General features: G+C 46.2%; 1 protein-coding gene across 2 annotated transcripts in view; it reads right to left on the minus strand.

Annotated features, from left to right (window-relative positions):
* SLC45A4 (solute carrier family 45 member 4) overlaps positions 1 to 23805 on the minus strand; it is a 104895-nt gene extending 81090 nt beyond the window's left edge. Inside the window, exon 1 of one of the 2 annotated variants that reach the window (XM_069854731.1) lies at positions 23662 to 23805. The gene's annotated coding sequence lies outside the window, so the exon portion shown is untranslated. Of the gene's footprint in view, positions 1 to 23052; positions 23337 to 23661 lie in introns of those variants that run through there. The other variant, XM_069854730.1, reaches the window with a different exon arrangement.
* Between the last annotated feature and the right edge of the window lie 3521 nt (positions 23806 to 27326).

Here is a 27326-nt window from a genome sequence, read left to right on the forward strand (position 1 = left end):
TCTCCTGTTCTCTGCAAGCAAGCCACTGGTACCCATCGTGGGTATGGTAGACATCGCTCCGTGTAGCAGCCTTCCAGTATCAAAAAGGAGACAACAAGAAAGCTGAAAAGGCTCTTTATCAGGGAGTGCAGGGGTAGAATGAGGGGGAACAGTTTTAAGCTGAAAGAGGGGAGATTGAGATGAGATATTGGCAAGAAATTCTTTCCTGTGATGGTGGTGAGGCACTGGCACAGGTTGCCCAGAGACGTCGTGGAAGCCCCATCCCTTGAGGTGTTCAAGGCCATGTTGGATGAGGCTATGAGCAACCTGATGCAGTTGATAGTGTTTCTGCCTACGGCAGGGGGTTGGAACAGGATGATCTTTAAGCTCCCTTCCAACCCAAACTATTCTATGATGCTATGAAACAACTGCCAATAAGAGACCACATTTTTCTAGTGCAGGCATGTGTTCTTTTATTCGCAATTACTTACGTCTCCTACCCTTAATTTTGCTCACTGCATCAGGCAGGGCAGCGTAATATTTAATTTTCATTACTTACATAAACTGGGGATGCATAAAGTAGTGTGTGAGTGGCATGTAAAAATGCACATTATGTTGCATAAATATAATTGTTTTCTGTTTCTTGACATGCTGTTAACTATGTATTCCAAACCAATTTTATTTTTTTATTGTGAACTTCTTTCTCTGCAGCTCATGAATAACAAACCACGAAGCATACCAGGCTCAAGAAAAAGTAAAACCACAGAAGGCAAAATGGAAGAACACATCTACACACTATTAAAAAGCAAGAAGAATCTTGAGTCTAACAAAAATGCTGTGATTGCAAGCCCTAGAGAAACAAACCCCTCAACATTAATCTTTTATTTCAGAATGCTATTATTGACGTGTATTTATTTTTGGGCTAGTTCAGACCAAAGACTGAAAAGCATGTGTGACCACAATCACGCATGACTCACACAGTCTTCTGGTGAATATTCCCAAAGTCTATTAAAAAAAAAAAAGTTTGTTCTCATACTACTGGTGTTTATAAACACTGTAATGACATTGCTGACTTTTAGGAAAAACAGAGCAAACTAATTCTCTTAATTAGGCAAATGGTGGAGATAAAGCTACCACACCTACTGCAGCCCAGGATAACACCTACTCTTGACAGTAAAACAACATCCCTTATATCACAGCTGAATGTAGGTAGTGTAGCTTAATAAAACATTAAATTTTATTCCACAGAATAAACAAAATATACCTATATTTATAGTAGCAGAAAAGTCTAATGGCTTATAGTAAGAGAAAAGGCTTTAATGGAAATTGTATGAAATCCTAAAACAACTGAATTCACTGAGTAGGGATCTCAAGATGTGAGTATAGTTACAGCTTCTAAAATGTGCTTCTTGTTACCCATGAATTTGTGGCTGCCTGGGCTACCTGATACGTTGTCACTTCCCTTGAAAATACCTGAAAAAACTCCTGGTTTTGATCCTTCTCTTGCCTGCTGTTGTGGTGAAGTGTGGTCCTTACCTCACCCTGACATCTTAGACCTGTTCTGGCAATGTCCAGGCATGTCCAGATATTTCTCCATTGTATTTCCTCATGTGATTTTTTGCATGAGAGTTGTTAACTGCCAGCCTTTAGCTGAGCCGAGTCAGAAAGGGTAATTTTCCATAAAACAAACAGTTTTAACTTTTTATAAAGAGAGTGAGCGGGTGGATTAAAAAAAAATCCAAGGAAGCAGACCCACCTTTTCCCTCTGAGGTTCTTGCTCAACTCTAAATATGTAACCCATAATAAATAAATGTATCCTCAAGTCTTGGCAGGGGAGCAATGAGTGTCAGTCAAGAGACTGATGTGATGTCCAGACATGTGCTACGTTTACCCAGGAGAGGGGATGATGTTTGTGGGACTGAGAGAAAAGCCCCTAAATGGTGGTTGAGAGCAAAGTTGGAGCCACGCTGTCCTTCTCAGTGTTTGTGAGGGTCTGCCTTTAGCAAGTCTCTCCTTAGCAGGGTGGTGTTTGTGAGTCCTGTTGTTGTGACCGTAGACAATGTGTGGAGTAGAGGCACTTCAGTGACAGCTTTCCCTAAAGACACCATCCAGAAGTCCCCTTAGAGTCTCTCTGACTCTCACTGTGCATGTTTCCATTTTGTAAATCGTGTACTTGGAGAAACCCCTTGGGTGCTGATCCCTCACTTCTTGCTTCCATTGGTTTGTTTGGCATGCAGTACTCAAGGACCTTTGCCCGCTGGAGAGCAACATCCTGATCTAAAAACCTCGCCCTTGGTCTTGGCACAGAAATTTTAGCAAGGGGTCTTCCCTGTTTGATGAGATATGTTAATTAACCAGATGGCAGGATCATCAACAAGCTGCCGTGAGTTCTCTCTACTCAGTTTCACAGGTACTTGGCTTATAAAATTGTTATGAAAATTTACAATCCAGCCAAGCCAAACAAACAACACCCCCACTATTATTTTATATGCGTGTCAAAAGAAATAACTTGCCACAGGCAAAGCGGGTGAAGGAATTTTACGAGGCTGTGTCTGATCCTCTCTCTCCCCTCTCTCAGACTGTTAAAGAAATGTTTGTATGATGAAAGGGGTAAGGGAGCAGAGGACAGCTGGTTAGGAATTAATGAAATGTTTGAGCATTATCATGCGATAATGGATTTAGCTGACTGTTCGCCAGTGCTCAGATCCAGGGTGAATTGCTTTATATGAAATGTGGGGATTCCTAGATTATCCAGACATCATGAGGCTGCTGTTGCTCCTAAACCCTTGAAGGCTGTGATTTTAAAAAAAAAAGGTAATTTTTCATCTAGGTGGACAAAAGCCCATGGGATTGTTCTGACTTGCTTTCATGCTTAATGACATTTGACACAGCTGACTCTTAGAAGTGTCTCCTAATTGGGAGTGGTCAAAGGTTTGGGAAGCCTGAGGCGAGAGTTGAGGCAAATCTAAGCCTAGGTGAGGTCTCCCAGCCATGAAACTTGTAAACAGGACATGAAAAATGTGTCTCAACTTTTACACATTTGGCCTGTAACTTATCCCCAGTGTATCTCTCACAAAGGGTGAGATATCTGATGGGAAACCTCTGCTCTGGGCTTGAAACTGCTGTTTATCCTTCTTCCCACCCTCTCCCAACACATGCTGTCATTAAGCTGGAACTTAAATGTCTGTGTGAAATGGCCCATGTCCCTTGATGCTTTTCTTTCCTTTTTTTTTCCCTAGAAAGTAGAAAATAGAAGTATTATGATGCTTCTGGTTTCTGCCTGTTGGATGAGGGCTGTAGGCTTGTGACAAAGCAACCAAAGGTGTTTTGTCTGGACACAGACAAGTCCAAAGAAGGTCTTACGGACAGCAGGAGACTGCGTGTGATTTTGTGACTAGGACCCAAACAGACAGATTTGCTGGCCAACTTAGGGTACCTGTGGTAGCCAAAATTGACTTTCGATTTTGAGAGGCAAATGGCTTCAGAGAGGACCTGCAAATACATAGCATGACCCAGCCCTTTGCCCTGTCTCATGCTCAAGGTTTACCCATCTGGAGCCAGCTGGCTCATGTCACCCTAGAGCAATGTCAACAGTCCTAAGCAAACAGGGTGGTGCTGGTGTAGGTTCTCTTTGCCTTCCTCCTGAGCTGAAACCCAGAGTAAAAGCAGCACCTACACATTCCCACAGCATCCCTATATGGAAAATAAATGGCTCCTGGTGGAGACTCGAGCTGAAAGTAATTAGGTTGGCAAGATGCTAATACAAGCCATAAGATGCACTTGTTGCTGCTGCCACTTGTGAGGTCTCATCATGAGTTCATGCCTTGAAGAATGAGAGTTCCCTGTCATTATTTTCTAGTTTGCACAGCTAAAATTGATATTGATAGCTGCAAAATTATTGTGCCTCTTCATTTTAAGTGGTCTATAATTATCTTCACAATAAAACTGTGAGGAATTAAGCTCCTGTGCAGTTTACAGTTGACAAGGGATGACTTGAAAGGCCTTCCGGAACAGTCATTTTCAGTTCTCACTTAGATGCCAAGAGCAGTTAAAATGCTTCTAGACAGTAACTGAGAACTGCAGGGCTTGTTCAGTTCCTTCATTTCTTCCCTTGCAATGGAGAGACCAGAACCTCTTCTTTCTATGCTATTTTCTCATCCTGTTTCTCTCCACTTGGGCAATGAGTTAAGATCAGTCTTTTCCTTCTGAGCTGCCTCATATTAAACCATGACTATGATATTTATGAGGTTTCCATTGCTGCACAGGGATATTTGCACTTTGGTGTCTATATTCTGACACAAAGCCAAATTGAAAACCAGATATGTTTTCATTATATTGGATTTGCAAAGAACTAAAGCCCTGAACTAAAACGTGAAGTACGGGAGGCAGTTTAAGTCTGAGAAGATATTTGAGTGGTTTCATTCACATTAGCCTTACCCCAGTGAATGTTTGTCAGTCCTATTGTCAGTTTATGTTGGTGAACACAGGAAAAAGACCAGTTATTTCACTGGCTGCACAGGCTCCTGCAGCCTGCGGGAAAGCCAGCTTTACTGAAGTTTCACCTGAGAGATCTTGGTTTCTTAATTCTTAAACTCAATGTTTCAGGTATTAAGTTACTTATAGATGATAGTCAGTTGGACCAGTCCAGTGCAGAGGAAAGTGATTTTACTTTATCTGGTCACAGCAGAAATGCTTAGCCCTTCCCTATGGAAGCGGGGTTGGAACTGGATGATCTTTAACCTCCCTTCCAAGCTAAACCATTCTCTGATTCTTTCATTCTAACTAAAGGACATGTTTTAGTGTCTAGATCTACACAATCATAGAACAATAGAATGGTTTGGGTTGGAAGGGACCTTAAAAATCATCCAGTTCCAACCCCTCTGTCATGGTCAGGGACACCTCTCACTGGATCAGGCTGCTCAAGGCCCCATCCAACCTGTCCTTGAACAGTTCCAGAGATGGGGCATCCATGGCTTCCCTGGGTAACCTGTGCCAGTGCCTCACCACCCTCAGCGTGAAGCAATTCCTCCTTATGTCTAGCCTAAATCTCCTCCCTTCCAATTTAAAGCCATTCGCCCTCATCCTGTCATTACATGCCCTTGTGAAAAGTCCCTCCTCAGGTTTCTTGTAAGCCCCCTTCAGGTACTGGAAGGCTGCTATGAGGTCTCCGTGGAGCCTTCTTTCCTCCAGGCTGAACAACCCCAACTCTCTCAGCTTGTCCTCGTAGCAGAGGTGCTCCAGCCAACTGAGCATTTATCCCTGTTCTTTTTGTTTTGCAGCCTTTTAGCTACTATGCTAAATTTAAACCTTGCCGGTGTCATTGGGCACGTCTGTTTTGATCTTCCAGGTGGGACCTGAAGCCTCTGCAGCCTTCCTGGAGGCCTTGCTTTACTCTTTGCTCTGCTAAGGCCTGTTACAACCACGTGCTGTGATTTATCTCATCTCTCTCCTTGCCTAATCGGTCACGTACCTAATTGGTGTTTGCAGTATTCTGTGTCCCAGCAAAGACAAGATTTCAAATTGTTTACCCCTGTGTCATCACAACTGCATCTGGAAAACAGGTGGCATTCTCTCTATATTTGGAAAACCCAAGGAAAAAACTCAGAAGGAGCTACACCTAAGATAGTGACTTGTGCAGCTGTGACTCAGTGTTAGCTGAGGTCCACGAGCAGTTGAAAAAATAGACACCCTTGTGCTGACTGTATTCAGGGTTTGTTTTTCTATTCTGCTGAAAACATGAGTAACACTCACCTGGGTGATGGAAAAGCAAGTTGGATTGGCACTGGTTGGCAACAGGTTGGAAAATTAGCATGTAAAGAACCTAGTGATTAAGATAATAAAAACAATGTTAAGAGTCTTGGGTGAAGCCAAGTTTTATAGCCCTCGAGCTTTTAATTGTGAAATTGTTGGCTCTCATTTTGTTTCTGAAATAGAAATCTATTTAAACGACGTAAGTGAACCAAGTTTCAAGAATAACCCTGAGCAGCCTGTTTTTGTAGATGTGACTGACAAACTGAAATGAATAGGGTGAAGACTTTTTATTCTAATTGCTTGAATTTCCAAACACAACCCAACAACTGCAGACCCAAGAGTGTTTCATGGGAAAGCAATTTTAAACTTTAAGGAAAAAACTAAAATGCAGTTCCAAAGTCCAAAAGTGTTTGGAGTGGAAATTAAAATCCCCAACAAAGTAGATTCTTTTAAGGGTTATTTTAATCATATTCTTCTCCTAAAACCTGGATGAAGGCTGAAAAATTCACAGTTTCTGGAATTAATTCAAAATAGTTGCGTATAACACTTTCCCCCCCTTTTCCTGGAACTGAAGTTCATTGATTTTCATGCAATGTTTGGTTTGGGGAGGTCCAAAAGGACCAAATTATGCCAAAAGGAATAATTTCCTGCTGGATAAACCATGAATAGTGACTCATGTGACAGTCCCAAACTGTCTGAGCTCGTGGAGGCTGGCAGATAATGGTCAGGCCCTTTCATGTAATATTGGCTCTCCTGGGGTCAGTCACTCTCCGCTTCATACTTCTGACCCCTATGAGAACAGCTGCACTTTCTGGTTCTCAAGTGATTTCATAATCTTCCTCAAGCACTTCCCAGTGCTACAACACAATTTGATGGAGGGGGATCTGGAGGTTCACACTGCTCTTTTGTAAATGTGTGTATGAACACTCTGTCAACTACAAAGAAACCAGGAAGGCGATAGAATCACAGAATGGTTTTGGTTGGAAAAAACCTTTAAGATCCTCAAGTCCAAACACAGATCCAGCCCTGCTAAGTCCGCCACTAGACCATGTCACCAAGTATGGCATCTACTTATCTTTTAAATACCTCCAGGGATGGCGACTCAGCCACCCCCCTGGGCAGCCTGTTCCAGTGCTTGACAATCCTTGGAGTAAAGAAATTCCTCCCAATATCCAACATAAATCTCCCCTGGTACATCTTGAAGCTACTTCCCCTTGTCCTGTCACTGGTTAACAGGGAGGAGAGACCAACTCCCACCTAACTACAACCTCCTTTCAGGGACTTGTAGAGAGCGATAAGGTCTCTCCTCTGTCTCCTTTTCTCCAGACTGAACAACCCCAGCTCCCTCAGCTGTTCCTCATAACTTCTGTGCTCCAGACCCCTCACCAACTTTGTTGCCCTTCTCCGGCATCACGATGTCCTTCTTGTAATGAGGGGCCCAAAACTGAACACAGGATTCGAGGTGCAGCCTCATCAGTGCTGAGTACAGGGGAAGGATCACTTCCCTAATCCTACTGCCACACTATTCGTGATGGAGGCCAGGATGCTGTTGGCCTTCTTGGCCATGTGGGCACACTGCTGGCTCATATTCAGCCAACTGTCAATCAACACCCCCAGGTCCTTCTCCAGGCAGCTCTCCTGCCACTCCTCTCCCTGTCTGTAGTGCTGCATGGGATTGTCATGACCCAAGTGCAGGACTCTGCTATCCTTCTTACTTGTACAATCTTATCAGTTCGTCAGCTTCTTTCCTTATTTTTAAAGGGAGCCTGGTACCTGAGCTCTTATCTTAAGTTCCTGAAAGACCGAGGGCTGCATTGGTAGGACCAACATTTTGTATTCTTGTTGGTTTGTTTCTTTTTTTTCCCCCTCCTATTATTAATGAATAAAATGCAGCAGGGAATATTTTCTGAATATGTCAGAATAAGAATAAAGAACCTTTCTGCTTGAATTGATCTCAGCCCGTTTTTGTGGGCTGGCAATGCATTTACGCTAGGTGCAGATGGATACTCTCCAGAAGGATGCCTCAGCACTCACCTTTGCCATAGCATAGAAAGATGATGGACGATCAGAAGGCAACTATTTGAATGGGAATTATTTTCAACCTTAAGAGCAGACTCGAGAGGTTACAGCTTAAGATAAAATTAAATAAAACTGAGAGGAGAGAAAGTTCCTAGCAATGAAGTTATTTGAGAGGTTTAACAAGCTCCCCAGGGAAGCACTGTTGCTGCAAAGAACTTTGAGAAGAGACCAGAAGAAATGTTTTTGAGTAGTTTGGATTTCTCCTGTCAAGTACTCAGTTGTATTTCTGCAAAATAGGGCCTTTCCCAGTCCCAATTAAACAAGAACTGGCCTGAATGGATTGCTCCAAATTTGAAGGAAATATCTTCTCTTCCAGCTGGCAAAAGTTTTGAGTATTTTCCTCTCTGGTTTTTTTTTTTTTCACCCTGTTGGTGGTTACGGCCAGGCCAGAAGCGTATGTTGCAGAATCCGCCAGTAAAAAAAGCGTCTTCACAATTGATACTTTCTTAAATGCCTTTTAAAAATTGCCACTCAGCGGCCTTGGAGACAAAAATAATCTCTTCAATGGTACATCTGGTACAGAGCAGACACCAGACAGCTCTCATTTTTCCTTATCATCTGTCAGACCCTAACTGGAGACCTGCTGGTGCTGGCTCCATAGTTCACTCCATCTTTCTCCTCCCTTTTAAGATGACCAGCAAGCCCATGACATTGCCCTTAGAAGTTTATTTTTCAACTCCTGGTGAACAACATCGTTCTCCATGAACTCTCAGTGTGGTCTGGTGAAGCTGGCCACACTCCAGAGGAGCATTCAGGGACTATGGGGCATTGAACAGAGCTGAAATTTGTTTCATTTCCTCCTAACAGATAGTTCTGAAAACAACCTTTCAGCTGGCCTGGTCCCTTCATACTGATCTTCAGTCACCTTGCTCCACTAACTCTTCTTCTTCTGAGAGGAATGAGTGTGTTTTGTAAGTGATGTCAGCTTAAGTCATTCCTTCTTTGGAATGGTTTATTTTGAACTTCACCTCCCAGAAATGAGCGATATTGCCTACAGCTTCCCTTTTGCTCCCTTGCCGCTTCCCTGCTCTGATTACTGCTAACCAAGTCTTCCCCCAAACCAATTTTTCCTGCAGGTCTCTGCCTTGCTGCTGGCTGCAAACATCAACCAGAAATTTTCCGGTGGTTTAGGCAGATACAAGGGCTCTTCACTGTGTGCATTTACTCATATCATATGCTGCAGAAAACCACAAGAGAAGCACCTGTATGAGAACAAGCTGAGAGAGTTGGGGTTGCTCAGTCCGGAGAAGAGAAGGCTCCGGGGAAACCTTATAGCAGCCTTCCAGTACCTGAAAGGAGGCTACAGGAAAGCTGGAGAGGGCCTTTTCAGAAGGGCATGTAGTGATAGGATGAAGGGGAATGGCTTTAAAATTAGAAGGGGGAAGATTTAGATTAGACATGAGGAAGAAATTCTTCACAATGAGGGTGGTGAGGCACTGGCACAGGTTGGCCAGGGAAGCTGTGGATGCCCTGTCCCTGGAAGTGTTCAATGCCAGGTTGGATGGGGCTTTCAGCAGCCTGGTCTAGTGAGGGTGGAACTGGGTGATCTTTAAGGTCCCTTCCAACGTAAAGCATTCTATGTTTCCATGATTCTATGAAAATCCATGTGAGCCTCTTGCTTTTCTGAGCAGTTATTTAAACAAAGTCACAGAATTTCATCCATGCTTTGATTTTGATCTGCCTGTGAAATGCAGCTGAAGCCAAGTTGTTTAAAATTGTCAGGAAAGGGGACCAACCTCACGTTCTTAGAAAACTGGTATAAAATTCAGTGACTGGGACAAGCCTGTAAATCAGAGTCCCCAGTATTTCCAGGGCTTGGAGGCAGAGGTTGCATTTGCACACCTGAAGCTGTGTTTTGCCCAGCACTCAGAGCTCCGTCTGGATTTAGCACTTGAAGCCGGTCCCAGGAAAACTTACAGTTGTTCAGACATTTGCTTTCGATCTGCACGTGACAAAAAATTCAGAACTGGTTGTAGCAGACCTCTGGTCACCCTGCTTTTAATGACAGGAAGAAAGTGAAGCTGTTCAGCTGATCCCTGGACATTTCCAACTGAGCTCATGATGTATTATTTGAACTGCAAAAAGGTGCAAAATGGTCTAACATACTGCAGAGTCGGATATTTCATCACCTGCCTCAGTGGTTGTTTGCATGATTTACCTTTTTACAGATCAAAAATAGCATGCAAGTGCAGAAATTCCTGTTATTTTCAGAGTCCAAGATACTTTCTCTGTGTGTCTCTGTGTGTGTTGCCTTCATTGGCTTTACTTTCTCTCTAATGACCTATGAGTATCTCTTGTCTCATGGAATTGAGTGTTGTTTGCTTGTTCACAGTTTCCTTTCCTTCCGTTATCCAGCAAAGAAAGTTTGCTTAAGTGGCTTTTGTGAAGTCTTTCAAGATCCCCAGAAGGATGATACAGGAAACAGAGAGTTTCCTTTCTATACAAACTTCTAGGGTGTTCCCATAATAGCCTGAAATTTATCTGCACTCAACAGCCTGCAATTGGACAAGAAATTAATGAACTGCCAAGGGATCAGGCAAAACATAACATATCAGCAAGAGGAGAGCTTGCAATAGAAAAGAATCCTCCACTTACACACCACCTTTTATCCCATGTTGCCGAACACTTTCCTTTCTGTGTTTCCAGTTACTTTACAAGTTGGCTGTGCTTTAACCATTCAGCCTGAAATTTTCCATAATTGCTCCCTGCCTCAAGTTGAATTTATTTTTCAGAGAGGAATGAAGGGGGAAAAGTTACACAGAAAAAAAAGAACCCCTGTAAAAAAGTGCAGTCATATTCACCGAGATTAAAACTAAAGAGCTCGTTTTATGAATGTTTAAGCTTTCTGCCTCTTTATTTTCAAGAGCACTTTTGCGCCGCAGGAGGCTGGAACAGAAATGAGACACTTGGCTGAGAAGCAGTGCTAGGGATCCCAGTCTGTCTCCGTCTCTGTGAAAATGCATCTGGATTTGTCCAAATAATAAACTACAGGCAGACTTCTCTTTGAATCTATTAGAGGCTGGCTTGCACCTCATTTTTTATGCTTTCTGACTGCCGTGCCCATAGTCACTGCAGCCCCCTAAAAGCAGCCCCTGCAAGCAGAACATCTGGAGAGGGTGCCGACAAAATGGTCTCTCTCCTGATTTTTACCATTTCACCTTGGGCGACCTGGCTCGGTGGGTGAGATCTGGGAGGATTGTAGCACTGGGAGGGCGGGCAGGGCCTTTGCTGAAAGCTGACAAGGTAGAAGTGTGAGTCATTAAAAAGCAAAGACCAAACTGTAAAGAAACAATTACTTACATATTTAAAAAAAAAATGAGAAATCAGATCTGGAAGGCACGTTCGCCCCGTGGTTGACACTCCCTACAAAAGCACTGTGTTATTCCAAACATCTCTCATGAGATGAATAAACCTTGCCAGGAATAATCGTAGATCTGGAATTGTGTAATTGCTCAACTAAACACAGGCTGAAAACAGATAGGGAACCTGTGCTTTTCTTTTCCTGCCCACTTCCTTGATTTCAGGGCTGTGCCATGCTCAGGAGTGCTGTGGCTTCTATTGGCTGGAGCAGTTAGGACACCAGTAAAAAAAAAGCTTCTTAGCAACAGCTTCACCGCATCTGTTGTTTTTAACTCCATTCATAAAAGTGGTTATAGCAGCCTGGTGCACTTAGCATACTCATGTCTGTGAGCGGCAAAAAGCTCTTGACTTGCTTCAAGCCGAATGCCGGCAGATTTCATATCCTCCAAGCACTAATCCAGCAATAAAGAAAATGGCTTTAAGCCACTTCAAACTCTGGCACTCCCATTAGTATTCTCCAGCTATGTATATTAAAGGACTCCTGGGCTGCATCAGAAGAAGCATGGCCAGCAGGTCGAGGCAGGTGATTCTTTCCCTCTACTCTGCTCTTGTGAGAACCTACCTGGGGTCCTGCGTCCAGTTCTGGGGTTCCAGCATAAGAAGGAAATAGAACTGTTGGAAAGGGTCTACAGGAGTCCACCCAGATGATCCGAGGCTAGAGAACCTCTGCTATGAGGACAGGTTGAGAGAGTTGGGGTTGATCAGCCAGTAACTGAAGGGGGCTACAGGAAAGCCGGGAAGGACTTTTTACTATGGTATGTAGTGATAGGATGAGGGGGAATGGCTTTCAGTTGGTAGGGGGAAGATTTAGATTAGACTTTAGGAAGAAATTCTTCATGCCGATGATGGTGAGGCACTGGCACAGGCTGGCCAGGAAGCTGTGGATGCCCCCTTCCCTGGAAGTGTTCAAGACCAGGCTGGATGGAGTCTTGAGCAGCCTGGTCTAGTGTGAGGTGTCCCTGCCCGTGGCAGGGGGAGAATTAGATGACCTTTAAGGTCCCTTCCAACCCAAACCATTCTATGATTCCATGATTCCAAAGGGCAGTGCAGATAGGGGAATAAGGAGATACAAGCAACTACTTTGCCTCCCCTTTTAGAGGGTTTTGGTCCATTGTTTTCAAGCAACAGAGGCCAAGTTGGGGAGCAGATGCTGCAGCAGCATGGCTTGGAGGGTTTGGCAGTGCACCAGCACTTCCATGTCATGGGAGTCTGGGCATTGCATCAGGCAGCATTAACGGCTGGGCTGTGGTGCCTTTATTTTATTGATAATTCATGGCTAACTGAAAATTAGATACTTGATCTGCTGTGGCCTGGAATGACAAGTCCCTATGCAGAATGACCCATATCTGCATGGCCACAGGCAGGGACGGATGTAAAGATGGTTTGGGTAATAGCAATTAGCACAGCACAGCAATACTTTTAATTTATTTTCTAAAACAGCTTGGGCAAAATAATCTTTTTTTTTTTTTAAATGAAGAAAATAGTTGTCACTTTTACAGTCAAAAGCCTTGTGTGTACTGACAAAGGGCTGTCTTTAGTGATGAGAGCCAAAAATCTCTGTGAAACTGTCGTATTTGAAATAGTCTCTGAGAAAAACTAAAGGGGTTCTGCTATAAAACTTCACAATGCAGAGAAAGAAACTGAGAAGGATGGTTGATCTGGGACTTCACATGCTGGGAAGATTTGGAAACATGAGCATGGTGGAGCTCTGGTGTGTTTGCCTTGAAGGAGGGAAGATTAAAAGGGATTTGGTTGGTTCCCATAAATATCTGTATAGAAGAAGGTGCTGGGTTTGAGCAGGCTGTCTGGTCTATTAGGCAAAGCGCTGCAAAAGCCATGTGCTTGGACAGAAACAAAAGATGTTCCCACTGGAAATAAGGATCAGAGGTTAATTAGCTATAGGAACATCCTACCACAGAAACCATTCTGTGAATTCCTACCTGACAGCTCAAGGCCATCACCATTTGATGTTTTAGGTGTCCCACTAAGCTGCTCACCATGTTGTCGTGGAGATAACCTGCTTTTCTGCTGATTCCAGAGGGATTCCAGGTGCCCAAACGTCTGTGCTGCAAATACCTTGCAGGTGCCTGTTGGAAAACTCTGCCCTGCTTCTTTGATTCTCGGTGAAAGAAACACCACAAAAAGGAAAACACAGATGAATTCGTGCACTTCCACTACTACTCTTTTTTTCATTTGCAGCCAAATTCAGCCATACTTGCAGTGTCTATTTTAAAACTTTTATTTACTCCCCACTGTCCTGTTTCCGTGCTGGGCTGCACGTTCCTTTTTTTTTTCCCTCCTTTTAATAACAGCTTTGCAGTTGTTTCACAGTCCACCTGACTCATCGCTCCAGACATCACAGGACCAAGCTGAGCAGAGTTTACGTGCAAACACTGCAAAGTGAAGTTTTGAAGCCTCCCTTCTGCCAAGGGAAGAAGGGCAGAAGACTGCGACAGACTTTCCTTGGCTGCGATACTGTGGCCCCACCTGTAACTGGTGGCTATGGAAAATTAATTGATGGGCTCTGTTTCCGAGGAATGGCCGGCAAGGTCACGGTTTTGAGGCTGTAAGGGCACAGCCTTTTCCTACTTGCAGCCAGTACGCATAGCAGCTTTGCTCGTGTCTCCTCTTCAGTTGTCACCAGATCGCTGTCACGTGTGTGCACTGTGGGTGGGGGAATGCCCTGGCTGCTCAGAGCATGGTGCCATTGGTTGCCCAGCCTGTTTTCTTGCATAAGTCAATCTATGAATACAGCCTGACGATTGCTCGAGGTGTAACTTAAACCTGCTCTTTGGAGGTGCAGCTTCTGGCTGAACTCTCCTTGTGCCTTGCAAGGCTGAGCAAAGGAGTTTGTTTAAACCAGCGGTGTGCAGGGAGGTGCATGGTGCTGGGTCACTGTTGAGGCTATCATCTTCTTTAGCTGCCCTTCTGCATCTGCTTGGCCATCAGCCCAGCTGAATGGGGACAATCTGGATGCAAAGAAATGAAATTTTCCCAGGCACAGAAGCCAGAGATGATTCTTTTTGGACTTGGAGAGCCTGGGCTTGGCATACATTGAGCCCTGTCTCTGGGCAGTTTAATCTCACCAGTCAGAAACCTGTATGGATTTACACTCCCATACGCAAGTGTTTGATAATCACGTTGCCATGACTACATTTGAATCTTGCAATAAATGTGTAATTTCACACATTTACATCAAAAGAAACTCCAGGACATAAATCTGTGGAACAAAGCAAGCTGATCTTTCTCCATATAAGCACTTTCCATTTTTAACACCATATTAATGTGCTTATTGAGGATTTTTGGGGGGGAGGTGAAGGCTATGGGCCAGGTTTGGCAGCCTGGAGGTCAAGTTAGAATCATAGAGTAGTTTAGGTGGGAAGGGACCTTAAAAATCACCCAGTTCCAACACCCGTACCACATGCAGGGACATCTCTTACTAGACCAGGCTGCTCAAGGCCCCATCCAACCTGGCTTTGAACATTTCCAGGGAGGGGGCATCCACAGCTTCCCTGGCCAACCTGTGCCACTGCCTCACCACTCTCATCATGATGAATTTCTTCTTCATATCTAATCTAAATCTTGCCCCTTCCAATATAAAGCCATTCCTCCTCATCACTCCATGCCCTCGGAAAAAGAAAACCCTCCCCAGCTTTCTTGTAGCCCCCTTCAGGTACTAGAAGGCTGCTATAAGGTCCCCTTGCAGCCTTTTCTTCTCCAGGCAGAACAACCCCAACTCTCTCAGCTTGTCCTTATAAAAAAGTTGCTCCAGCCCTCTGAACATCTTCGTGGCCCTCCTCTGGACCTTTCCTCTGGTTCTGGAGGTCTTGTCTACATTAAGCCTTCTCCAACGCTGGCATCAAGCCATTTGCCCTGCTGGTGTCTAAGCAGCCATTTCCAGGGCAGCGTGGGTTTGGTAGCCACTCCTGCTGCCAGTTTGCTTGGGAGGTGCAGGGTACTGAGATCTTTTGCAATTTAAAGAAAAGACAAAGATGAACACACGGTCTTGGTGTGCTTAAAATGCAGGGACAGGATGGAGGAGGAGAGTGAGACATGAGGGTTTGCTTATGGATCTGTTGCCCACCTCTTTTCCCAGTCTGATCCCTTTGACCCCTTTTCAGCCCAGTTCTCCCATACTTCCCCCTGGCTCCTTTTCTCTTTTGTTCTACCCTCTACTATGAGGAGTCCTCCTCATTTCATCAGCCACCTTGTCCAAATCTCTTTGCCCCACTAGCCTGCAGGCTTCCTTGTGTCCCTTCTCCCAAGTCCTCTCCTCCTTCTGAGACTCCTTGTCGCACAAACACCATCTCTTAACCCCATGGGTAGCTCTTGTCTTAGTCTGTGCCTCCTTCTCTACCTTTGACAAGCAGCAGTGGGCAGGTAAGGGTTATTTAGAGGGGGGCTGGTAGCAGGGGTAGCAGAGAAGAGGCTTTACCCAGAGTACAGCTTCAACCAGCAGCAGCTGACTGCAGTGGTGGATGTCAGAGAAGCACCCACCAAGCATCAGATATGGAAAGAAATTTGCATCTGGATTCTATCCCTGCTGATTTAAACAGATTTTTCAGGAACTCGAAACTTGGACAGTTCTGCTTTTGGTTTTTTTCCTGTAGCAGCAGCAGCTGGAAGAGTGTCAGCACCAAGGCAGCAGCTGGACTACTCCTCGCTCAGAAGCAAAGACGTGCTGGAGAGTCTTTAGCACTAACAGGATACAAGCAAAACAAGTGTTTCACCTCACTCTATGAATTTACTCTGTATAGAGAGGAAATTTGGCTAGAGAAGTGCCCAGTACTGACAGTTTCTGTGTGAGAAACTGGAAACATAAAAAATATTGGAAAAGCTTAAGACCTTTTTTTTTTTCAGTTGTTTATACAATTCGAAAAGTTAAGTAAGCCTAATTATTGAGGTTATTGGGTTTAATGAGTCACTACCTTGCTATTATTATTCCTGGTTTCCGTTGCCATAGGACAAGAAGCTGCAGCTGGGCTAAGCTATGCTATACAACAAACCTTTACATTTGGTATTCCAAGACTGAGACATAGGAAAATGGATGGGCTCAGCCAAACAGGGGAACATGGGCAAAGAAGGAGATGTTTGTCAGTATGTTGTGTGGCAACCTCACCATTGTGTACATACTTGGGCAAAGATGGGAATGAGTGGCTGTCATAGCGTTGATTTTTGGATGTTCCTGAGGAGTCCTTCCAAAGACACGTGGTAGAAGGTACACGGAGGTTGGCCATAGAGACTGCCATCGTGGGCTGATTGTTGGTGGGAATCAGCATAGTGAGGGCTTCGAGAGTGAAGACCTGAGTTTGATGTTATGGGAAGGGAGGAGCCACCAGAGGGATACAGACTGAGAAGTAAAACAGAAAGGAGAGGTTAAGAGAACAATCTCCATGGTAGTATCCTGAACCAATAAGAGTGAAGCATCATCAGGGCCAATGGAAGGTACTTTGGTAACAAAGGCAGGAAGAGGTATGCAAGAGATTTACCTGCAGGACTGGAGAAGCTGGGCTTGAAAAGATCCCGCAAGATTTAACTGCTGCCTAAATTCATGGGCCTTGAAAGAGAAGTGTGAGGTGGCATTCAGGAGCCATGTCTGCATGGCAGATAACACATTGTGATGGCCACTGTGTTGTTAGAAGATTTATGGAGAAGGCTTAAGAAGGAAAGGGATGTCAAAAACTCTGTTTTAACCAGAGCTTTAGATAATAATCGGACATCTGTGAGATGTCCGGTCACCTGGGATGGTTGTTTTGAACTCACTTTTCCTTACTGAGAGCCAAAACAAGGCAGAAGGAGGACTTGGGATCTTGCTGGAGGGGAGTGTGCTTGTGTGTTAGCGTGTGCTAACCCTGCTCTGTTGTGCAGATCAGGCAGCAGCATGAGCCCATGGGGTGGAGGCAGGAACATGTTAATACGCAGTGTTTCATTGATTGGTTTCAATTAAACAGTTGTGTAGAAACAAAGCAAATGAAGTTTCCGGTCTCTCAGGTGTTGCAGAGGGTGTCGGGTTCACTTGCAGCGAGTTGTTCTTTTTCAGCTGATCCTGCACTTTCAGTTCTCTCTCTGGGATGGCAGAGAGAAGTCTTTTTCAAGATGGGCAGCTGGCCTCAGAAGCAAAAGGGAAGATCTGCTAGAAGAACGGACTGTCAGACAGATATTCTTTCCCTCTCAAATGCATACAATGGCACCTACTAAAAATGCTATGGGAGCAAGAATAGGAGGGATGTGCACAGAAGTGAGCTGCTCTGTGAGGGTGAAATTCATCCTCGAGCTCTTGTGTTTTCTCCAGCGCAGTCCCTCCCTGTTAGCCCAACTAGAAGAGTGGAACAGTCTTCTGTCTTCCAGTCTGCCAACCCATGCACCATGGTATCCAAAGCCTGGGAGCAGAGGGAAGATGTCACCTTGCTCTCTATGGCATGGGTAAACTGTGCCTCTCCTTTTCATACCTACCAAAATCTGGTCTTTCCTACTCAATTATCCATTTCCTAAGACTTCCCAGAGCTTGAATGCTGAACTCCACCAAGGCTACAGAGAGAGTTTAGCATGCATTTGGCTTTGTTGTGGATGACTTTCATTCTCTTTTGCATTTCTTTCTTCTACAGGCTCAAGGAGGAGAAGGAAGGGGTGGATGAGCTGCACCTAAATCCTATTCCTGGATCTCCCTTCAGCCAGTGAAGAATGAGCTGCGTGCCTAAACAAACCCAAAAGGCATTATGGTGTGAGGCACATCACATCCAAGCAGGATGTGGTGGCCTCTTCCCAAGTGTCTGGGCTGCCACACTCTCTGGCCATGCTCTAGCAGGCAACACAGCCCAGGGACACTGGAGACAGAGGCAGGGCTGCTGCCAAGGCACCGAGCTCCCCTCTGAGAAACTGAAGATGGCAAACCCACAAGCTGTGAATGCTGTCTGGAGTGAGTGACCTGGATGTGTCTGCCCAGACTTCATACAAAGAGGCAACGTGGTCACAGCTCTGTTGCTCACAGGAATTTGTGTCGAAGGCTGAAGCAGATACTGCACAATGTCTGGAGAGCCACAGCTCTCGCCTGATCGCAGAAGAGGCCACTGTTCTCCTTGGTACCCAGTGTGGCCCTGCAGTCCAGTCTGCATAATAGACTTGTCGAAATGGATGCCAAGAGCATCCAGCCACTCCACCATTCCTGCCAAACCTTCCAGATAGCAGGCTGTTCTGCAGCCTAATGCAGTTCACTGAGGGGGAAATTCAGATGTTCAGGATGTTCAGACAAGAACTGCATAATATATTAGCAGTTGTCAATGTTTTTTCACTCCCTTGGCCACTTAATCTTGGATTTAAGTGTGCAAATCCCGCTTGTGCAGCACTGCTGCTGTGGTTTTCATAGGTCGCTAAGGCACAGTTAAGCCGTGTTTTTCTTTGTGTGTTTATCATTGTTTTCTCTGTTGGCTTGTGCGTGGGAGAATTGTTATCTGAAACTCCCTCTCCTCCCTGCCAAAGCAGAGTGAATCCTCTGGCAGTGATGAGTGGCCCACAGATAAACTGAGAAAGACTCAGCTCATCTTCTCTCTCTCTCCTAACAGGTATTTGCTTGATGTTCATGAACACTGCAGTCCAACGCAGGAGTCCCAGCTATTGACACAGTCATGATCCCAGCCAGAAGCTGCTCCTGTTCCTGAGAAATAGAATCACAACTTCCCTGGGCAAACTATGCCAGTGTCTCACCACCCTCATTGTGAAAAGGTTGTTCCTAATGTCTAATAGAAATCTTCCCTCTTCCCATTTAAATCCATTCCCCCTTGTCCTATCATTACATGCTCTTGGAAAAAGTCCCTCTCTAGCTTTCTTTCAGGCCCACTCTAGGTGCTGTAAGGCTGCTCCCTGCAGTCTTCTCTTCTCCAGGCTGAACAACCCCAACCCTCTCAGCCTGTCATCACAGCAGAGGTGCTCCAGCCCTCTGATCATCTTCGTGGCCCTCTCTTTCCAACAGTTCCATATCCTTCTTATACTGGGGATTCCGGAACTGTACACAGGACTCCAGGTGGGATCTCATGAGAGAGGAGTAGAGGGGCAGAATCCTCTCCCTTGACCTGCTGGTCACACTTCTTTTGGTGCAGCCCAGGATACCGTTGGCTTTCTGGACTGTGAGTGTGCATTGCTGGTTCGTGTTGAGCTTCTCACCAAACAGCACCACCAAGTCCTTCTCCGCATGGCTCCTGTCAATCACATCATCTGCCATTCTGTATTGAAACTGTGGGTTGTCCCAGCTCAGGTGTAGGACCTTGCACGTGGCCTTGTTGGACCTTGTGAGGTTCACATGGGCCCACTGCTCCTGCTTGTACAGGTCCTTCTGGATGACATCCTGTCCTTCTGGTATGACAACTGCACCACTCAGTTTGGTGTCATGAAGAATTATTAAGAATTATGTCAGATACCCTGAAATAGGTCTGCCAGGATGAGTACAGGAGACCTAGCAGGTTACTCAGTCTGCCTCCAGCATTGCACAGGGACAGGGCTCAATCCACCTTTGCATGACTGTAGGATTTGCTTGTTCTGTCCCTTGTAAAACTGTGTGATGAAACAGTCTAGTTTTCCCTTGGCATTTTCCTATTCTGAGCATTATTTAGTGTGCAGCATTGCAAATAAAGGAAAATACTGAATTCATACAAAATTGTTTGAGGATGAAGTTTCATATCCTTCAGTCTTTTTTTTTTTGGTTGAAATTAATGGACTTTTCAGGGAAGAACTGAAATATCTGTTTTCTACTGAATAAGCCAATATTGGAAATTTTTGTTAGATTGTCTGAAATAAATACAATTTGTCTGCTGCTCTTCACATCAAGCCAATGTATGGGGGTGCCAAAGGGCAGACTAGGAGGAGAGGCAGTGCTGCTTTCACTTCCCCCTCCCTCCTGCATGAAGAAATCATAGAATCATAGAATGGTTTGGTTTGGAAGAGAGCTTGAAGATCATCCAATTCTACCCCCTTCCAAGGGCGGGGACACTTTCCACTAGATCAGGTTGCTAATAGTCTCTTCCAACAGCAAATGATAACTGGGTTACTGATCCCTGTGAGGCAAAACAGTGACCATGCTTCAGAGGTGGATGAAGGGATTTCTGGAGATCCAGGTAATGAATCAGCATTAGGTGCTGGAGGAAATAAATGATAGGAATGTCCTGTTGTTAGATGGAGCCTCCTTCCACCCTCTGCATAACAAACTACCACAGAATCATGGACTAATTAAGGTTGGAAAAGGCATTTAGGATTATCTAGTCCAACTGTCAGCCCAGTCTGACTGTGCCTACTAAACCATGTCCTGAAGTGACACATCAACATGCTTTTTGGACACCTTAAAGATGGTGACTCCACCACTTCCCTGGTCAGCCTGTTTCAATGCTTCACCACTCTTTTGGTAAAGATTTTTTTCTAACATGCAATGTAAACCTCCCCTGGTGCAACTTGAGGCCATTTCTTCTCATCCTTTCACCTGTTGCTTGGAAAAGGAGACCAGCACTCACCTGGTTACAAACTTCTTTCAGGGAGTTGTATAGAGTGATAAAGGCTCCCCTCAGTCTCCTTTTCTCCAGACTAAACAACCACATTTCCCTCTGCCACTCCTCATAAGATTGGTGCTTCAGACCCTTCACTAGCTTTGTTGCCCTTCTCTGGACACACTCCAAAATTTGATGTCCTTGTAGTGAGAGGCCCCAAACTGAACACAGGATTTGAGGTGTGGCCTCACTAGCACTGAGTATAGGGGCACAATCACTTCTCTACTCCTGCTGGCCACACAAATTTTGATACAAGCGAGGATGCTGTTGGCCTTCTTGGCCACCTGGGCCACTGCTGCCTCACGTTCAGCTGCCTGTCAACCAGCACCTGTAGGTCCTTTTCCATGGGGCAGCTTTCCAGCCACACTTCCCCAAACCTGTAGCATTGTGTGGGGTTGTTGTGACCGAAGTGCAGGACCCAGCACTTGGCCTTGTTGAACCGCATACAATTGGCCTCAGCCCATCAATCCAGCTATCAACAAGTTGTGGAGAGACAGCCCTCACACCTTTTCCACCTTAGGTGAAGGCTGAAAGTCTCCTGCAAGCCAGAGAGCTGTAAGCCTTCCCTCCTGCACTGCTCTTGCTCTCCTACCACCACTCGAGGCTTTCTGACAATGGTGATGTTGTTCTGCGCTCAGTTCCTGCAGCCTTCAAGGCTAGAAACATCAGCACAGCTGCCACCGAAGCCTGCAGCAATCACCCCTGTAGTTTCACAGGGTGAGGTTTAATAGGCACGTTTTAATAGGGTTGCTCGGCACAGAGGGCCCTTTGTCCTCATCAGCATTTAACAAAATAGACCCTAAATTTAGTGCAAAAACTGTAGTGAAAGAAAATGAAGTAGCAATCTGCAGAAGACTGTTATTTCTGCAGAGGAAGTGCCCTTGTGCTGCTGAATAGTTTGGTTACGATCAGTCCTGAAGCAGCCAGTGCGAATTAGACCAGAGTAAAGGTCTCCGGGAGGAAGGTTGGGCTTTAGGTCCCTTATGCTATTGCTTTTAAAAAAAAACCAGCCTTCACAGCAACTGTTTTCTCTCTGGATGAAGAACTAAAGCAGAGGTTGCAATGTAAAGTTTAGTAGATAAGTAGTTTTTCTTGTAAGCATGTGAGTGCTCTTATTTGTGGCTTTGTGTGCTGTCTGGTGAGCACAGACACTGATGAGTTAGTGTGGGGAGTGGTCCCTGCGTGTGTACTCACCCCCACAAACTATCCCAGCACACACAAATCCCATCTCTTCCTTTTGATCTCGTCACCTCCTCTCCAGGAGGATTCACTGCTCTTTATCCTCCTTTTCATTATCTGGTCTGTCCACATCACCGCTGCCAACTCGCCTTCCTTGGCATTTTCACTACGTCACCCCAGCTGGAGCTGCACATCAGCTGAGTCCTTGCATCCTTGCTGCATCCACGCAGGAGGTCTCTGGGTAGCACTGGGCATTTGACACCAGCTTTTGAGAAACGGACACTAAAAAAGCAATGAATGCCCAAGACTGTGAGCACTGAAAACACCAGGAATGATCGTCACATTAAAATAATCTGGGACTTTCCTGTTAGAAGCACAGCCTTGCGTAATACCCATCATCTACTGTAATACTGTGTCTGTAAAGTCGGACTCAGTGTACAACAGTTCATGCCTCCTCCCCCCAAACACATGCACCCACGTGCAAAACCAGGGCATGAAAAAAACTCCCCTGCAACTGAGCGTTTTCTCTGAGAGCTGTTTTGCGTGCACAAACAGCATTTTTGGAAAGGCCTGGCACACAAACAGCAGGCAAGTCAGCTGGTTTCAGCAATGAAATCGTGGTGCCTGGCCTTTGCCAAACAGGCTAATGTCTCTCCACTCCTGACTGTCTCAGGTAAAACATATTGAATCGCATTCCTGTGCCTTGAGATTATTATACCATTTCCAAACACTAGCCTGGTCTGGTAATTCTACATCATAACCAGCTTCCTTTAGCTGCCAGCAAACATCCTCTTCCCAAATTAAGCTGACCAAAATGAGCTGCATCAGAATCCACATAATTGCTCTTCTTGCTCCAAACAGCACGATTTACAAAGGGGACATTTCCTACAGCAGCCAGACCTGCAATATTCATTATTCTTAAGCTCAGAGTTGCTGCAGTAGCTTTATTCTCAGGTACCACCTTTAATCTCACATGCTGCCTTCAGCAGCATCCACCAGCTGCAGCAATCCCACAACATTCCCTCTTTCCATCCTCTCCCAGGTGAGCAAGGCAAGAGGCTCCAGAGGGAGCTGGCAGAACAGGGGTGTTTGTCGTCAGTCACCCGGCAAGACCTGCATTCCCCCTTGGAGACAGGCATGCAACTTCCACCTGCACTGGCCGGCGCGGAGCACTCACGTTGGCGGCAGCGCTGATCCCTTTGAACAGCTTAGCTGCGGTTCATTTTTAACTCCGGCCAGCGGATCTAAGCTGCTCTCCCCAGGGCTGAAACGGAGGTGCCTGCATGGCACCAAGGCATCCAGATGCCGGCTTGCCAGTTGATATGTCAAAGCAATGTCGTAGTTAGCAAATACATCAACAAACCGACCGGCTGAGCAGCCCACACATCAGTGCGAACAGCTCGCTCTGCGGCGTGTGGGTTCCCTGCTATATGGGCAGGCAGCTCATGCCTCTGTCACTGCTCTTGGCTTTATGCAGCCCAGTCAAATTCAGTGTTGCTAGCTAGCGTTTTCTGCCGATGTTTAAAATAGCATCAGGAATGTTCCCTGTTGATTTCCCCGGCACAGCTTGCTGAGCCGTGTTGGGTACCACAGCTCCTGCAACCTGCCTCCATGCAGCATGTTAAAAACATTTCCTTGCTTTCCCTCTCCAGGAGAGGCGGAGGTGGGGAATGTAGCCCTGCAGACGTTTCTTACCCAGTTACCAGCAAATCCCGACCTGAGATAATTCTGCCATGGCTGAAAGCAAAGGCTGTTTGCAGTGCATGAAGCTGATTCGCTGACTTACCCTTCATCTCCTCTCAAGAATGCCAGGTGAAGAAGCAGCCAGCCTCTCGTTCAAAAAATAAATCACAAGAAGCCCGGCAGCAGCCACTGCAGAGCTTGCTCAGAAGTTCGCTCCCTCTGTCACAGTGTATGCAGCTTGCCAGGTATAGCCTGGATGAGAACATCTCGTGCTTTTCCCAAGATGAATGAGATCAGCACATATTCAGGCAAGGGAGAAAAAGTAAAAATTCCCTCCTAATATATAGGATGCTTTCGGACCCTAGGGTAAAGTGTTGGTCTACAACTTCCTCTGCTTTATGACTGAAGACTTCTGGGGTGGATTTCACAGGGAGAGGAAGTTCCTCTTCTGCCTTCAGTGATGTTTGATGCATGTTAAAAAGCAAGCAAATAGTAGATCCTCAGGGTGGGCCGGTACCCCGTCCTCAGCAGCATGAGATGGAGAGCACATGAAGGGTATCAGTATGAGCAGCAGAGGTGCCTTTATAGTGTGCGTGCTGATGCTTTTTGACTCAAGCCAGGACATTGTGGTTAAGGACTCCAAATGATTTGAGCAGATTCTGGCTGCTGGTCCTGGCTTTTCTGAGCAAGGCTGTTCAGATTAAGCTCTCTTCCGTCTGGCGGCTTCACAACTCCCCAGGTGGACAAAATACCTTTCTGCTGCCAGGTCCTTTGCTGCAAGCATTCGTCGTCACCTGGCTGTCAGGGAGAGATGGGTGTCACTGTGCTGAGGCCCTTGGGTGGTAGGGAGGCAGGGAAAGGGAATTAGCTGCTCAGAGGACTCAGATCATAGAATGATAGAATAATCTGAGTTATTCCAAGGAACTAAGGATCATCAAGTCCAAGTCCTGCCCCTGCACAGGACAACTCCAACATTCACACTGTGTTTCTCAGGGTGTTGTACAAATGCTGCTTGAATATCGTCAGGCTTGGCACCATGACTGCTTCCCTGGGGAGACTGTTCCAGTGCTCCACCACTGGAAGGAGAGAAGAACCTTTTCCTAAAATCCAGCCTAACCCTCTTCTGGCACATCTTCCTGCCCTTCCTTTGGGTCCTATCATTGGTCACTGGAGAGAAGAGATCAGCACCTGCTCCACCTCCTCCCCTTGTGAGGAAGCAGTAAACTGTAATGAGGTCTCCCCTCAGTCTCCTCTTCTCCAGGCTGAACAGACCAAGTGACTTTAGCTGCTCCTCATCTGGCTTCCACTCTAAACCCTTCACCAACTTTGTGGCCTCCTCTGGACACTCTTCAGTAGCTTGATATCGTTTTTATCCTGTGGTGCTCAAAACTGCACACAGCACTCAAGGTGGGGCCACACCAATGTGGAGCGGAGTGGGACAATCCCCTCCCTTGAAGGATGAGCAATGCCGTGCTGGATGCGGCCCAGGACATGGTTGGCCCTCCTGGCCGCCAGGGCACACTGCTGGCTCATGTTCAACTTGCTGTCGAGCAGAACCCCCAGATGCCTTTCCACAAGCCTGAAACCTTTCGGTAGCAGGAAGTCAAACTGTGTCATGTACCTCAGGGGTCTCTGTCCTTCTGCTGGGGGGATCCTGTACTCCTTAATGCAAGAGGACCATGGCATGGGCAGGGATTTTAATGTCTGCTGTGTCCTTAGCTAACAGTTGAGAACCTGCATGGCACAAGGACATGGTGCTTTCCTTTAGTCTTGACTAGGTGAGAAGTGACTGCATTGGAGGAAAAAGGGAAAAGTTAGATGATTTGTTCAGGTTTGAGCCCCAAGGACTGTGGGGCTGGGAACGAAGCTCATCTTTCCGAGTCTCTATGCACAGCTTTAGCTACGGCACATCTCCTCCTTTACCCTCTCCTGAATCCCAGGGCTGGGAGTCACCTAGGTACTGACTCTGCGTAACCTTGTGTGCGTCCCTGCATCTCCCCAGCGTGCTCATCTGCACACAGCTCCTGTGCAGCTCATCCACATGAGGGGTGGGTTCCCTGCCTCCCACGCCTGGCCTCATTCCCTGCTGACAGCTGAGACTGGGATGTGGGTTTTGATGTGGCTGAGGCAGCCTGTGTGAACAGGCTTAATACCGAGGGCTTAATACAGGAAAGCCTGGCTCCCTCTGGGTGGGATGCATGCTGTGCTCTCCTGTCACTGTCCTGAAGCCAGGTTTGTTCTCCTGTATTGGCAGGGCTCGTGGCTGGCTGCCAGTAGGACCCCAGGGGAAGGTTTTTCCCACCTGCACTCAAGGTCTGTCAGAGCCTCAGGCAACTCATTGCTTGTCTAGGCAAGTTGGCTTCAGCTGTTGGACGTGCAGGGTGCCCTGCTGGTGGTGGGAGAGCCAGGGAGTGAAGCAACCATGCAGGGACAGAGAAGATGCAGGAGAAAAGCCCATTCAAGGGCAAGCTTTGCAAGAGTCCTGGGCTGGGGTAATCATCCCCTGGGGCCAGTGACCTCTGAAGTGGTAATGGGTCCTACGGTGCAGAGGGGCAGTGATGCTACACAGGCCCCTTGGAGGTGTGGGCAACGGGGATGGTGGACCTCCTATCACTTCTACCGACCTGCCTCTGCCTTCAACCTGCAAGGCAGCCATGGGCATGTTTGGAAGGTACACGCAAGACTGAACTAACCTACCTCAGGTAGCGCTTGGATTAATTAGTCAATACATGTTAAGTGCTGCAAAGATTTAAGGCTCTGCTTAATTGTTAAGTAACTCAATCATCAGTGGCTGCGTGGGTTGCCTGAGGCGGAGAGTGGATGAATCAGCCGGTCTCTGGCAAGTGCATGGTAAGGAGGGAGAAAACTTTCCAAGGCTGAGTGACAGGATGGTAGGTTGGCTAGGGGACAGCGGCAATTACTGAGGTCACTGGGACTAGGAGCGTTTAGAAATACCTAAAAGAGAGGTCAGATCCTGTGCAGAGCAGTCTGGTCTGAAGGGAGCAGGGCTCTCATATTTGTGGAGGGAAAGGCGATGAATTCATAGCAGAAAAAGCTGAAAAGACCAGGAGTGACTTCTTTGAGCTTTTCAGGATAGTTATGGCTAGGCCATTCTGGAAAAGGTGGGCCTAGGGCTGAACTGAAATGCTCTAGGGAACGTGATTTTGATTTGGGTATGAAGGGGAACACTTACATGCCATGGACTCAACATTCCTCCTCGCTGGGACCTGCCCCACGCTATAGGCTTGGGTGAGCCATCAGGATGCTGCTGAAGGACCAACTTACATCCTGGAGGTCAGTTCTCTGTGCAAAGAGAGAAGCCAAGAGGCCAAGGCCTCCAAGCAGGAATATTGGTGCGGAAGAATCAATCCACCAGCCTGAGATATCTCCCCCACACAGTGAATCCCATCCCTCAGGGGTGGGTTTCATACCCAAACCCATGTCCTCATTTCTGTGCTAGCAGACTCTATTTTTCACAGTGCCTCTATTTGCCTCTACCCTTCCTGCTGAGCTGCTGATGTCTTTTGTATCTCTCCATGTGGGAACTATCCATGTGTGCCATTAACTCTGCTCCCAGAGATGTCTGTGCAGGGGAAGAATGAGCTTCTCAGAGTCAGCTAAGCCTTTCTCCACCTTTCTCTGAACAAGTCACTCCTTTGAAGGTGAAACTTGCTGATATTAAGGCTTTAACCCCTGTGTGGAGGTGACTTCAAGCTGTCTATGCCCATGGCTCCTCCAGCCAGGTAAGGTGGGGGACTCCTTGGCACT

The sequence above is a fragment of the Phaenicophaeus curvirostris genome, chromosome 3 (assembly GCF_032191515.1).
Source record: "Phaenicophaeus curvirostris isolate KB17595 chromosome 3, BPBGC_Pcur_1.0, whole genome shotgun sequence".
Taxonomy (NCBI): Eukaryota; Metazoa; Chordata; class Aves; order Cuculiformes; family Cuculidae; genus Phaenicophaeus; species Phaenicophaeus curvirostris.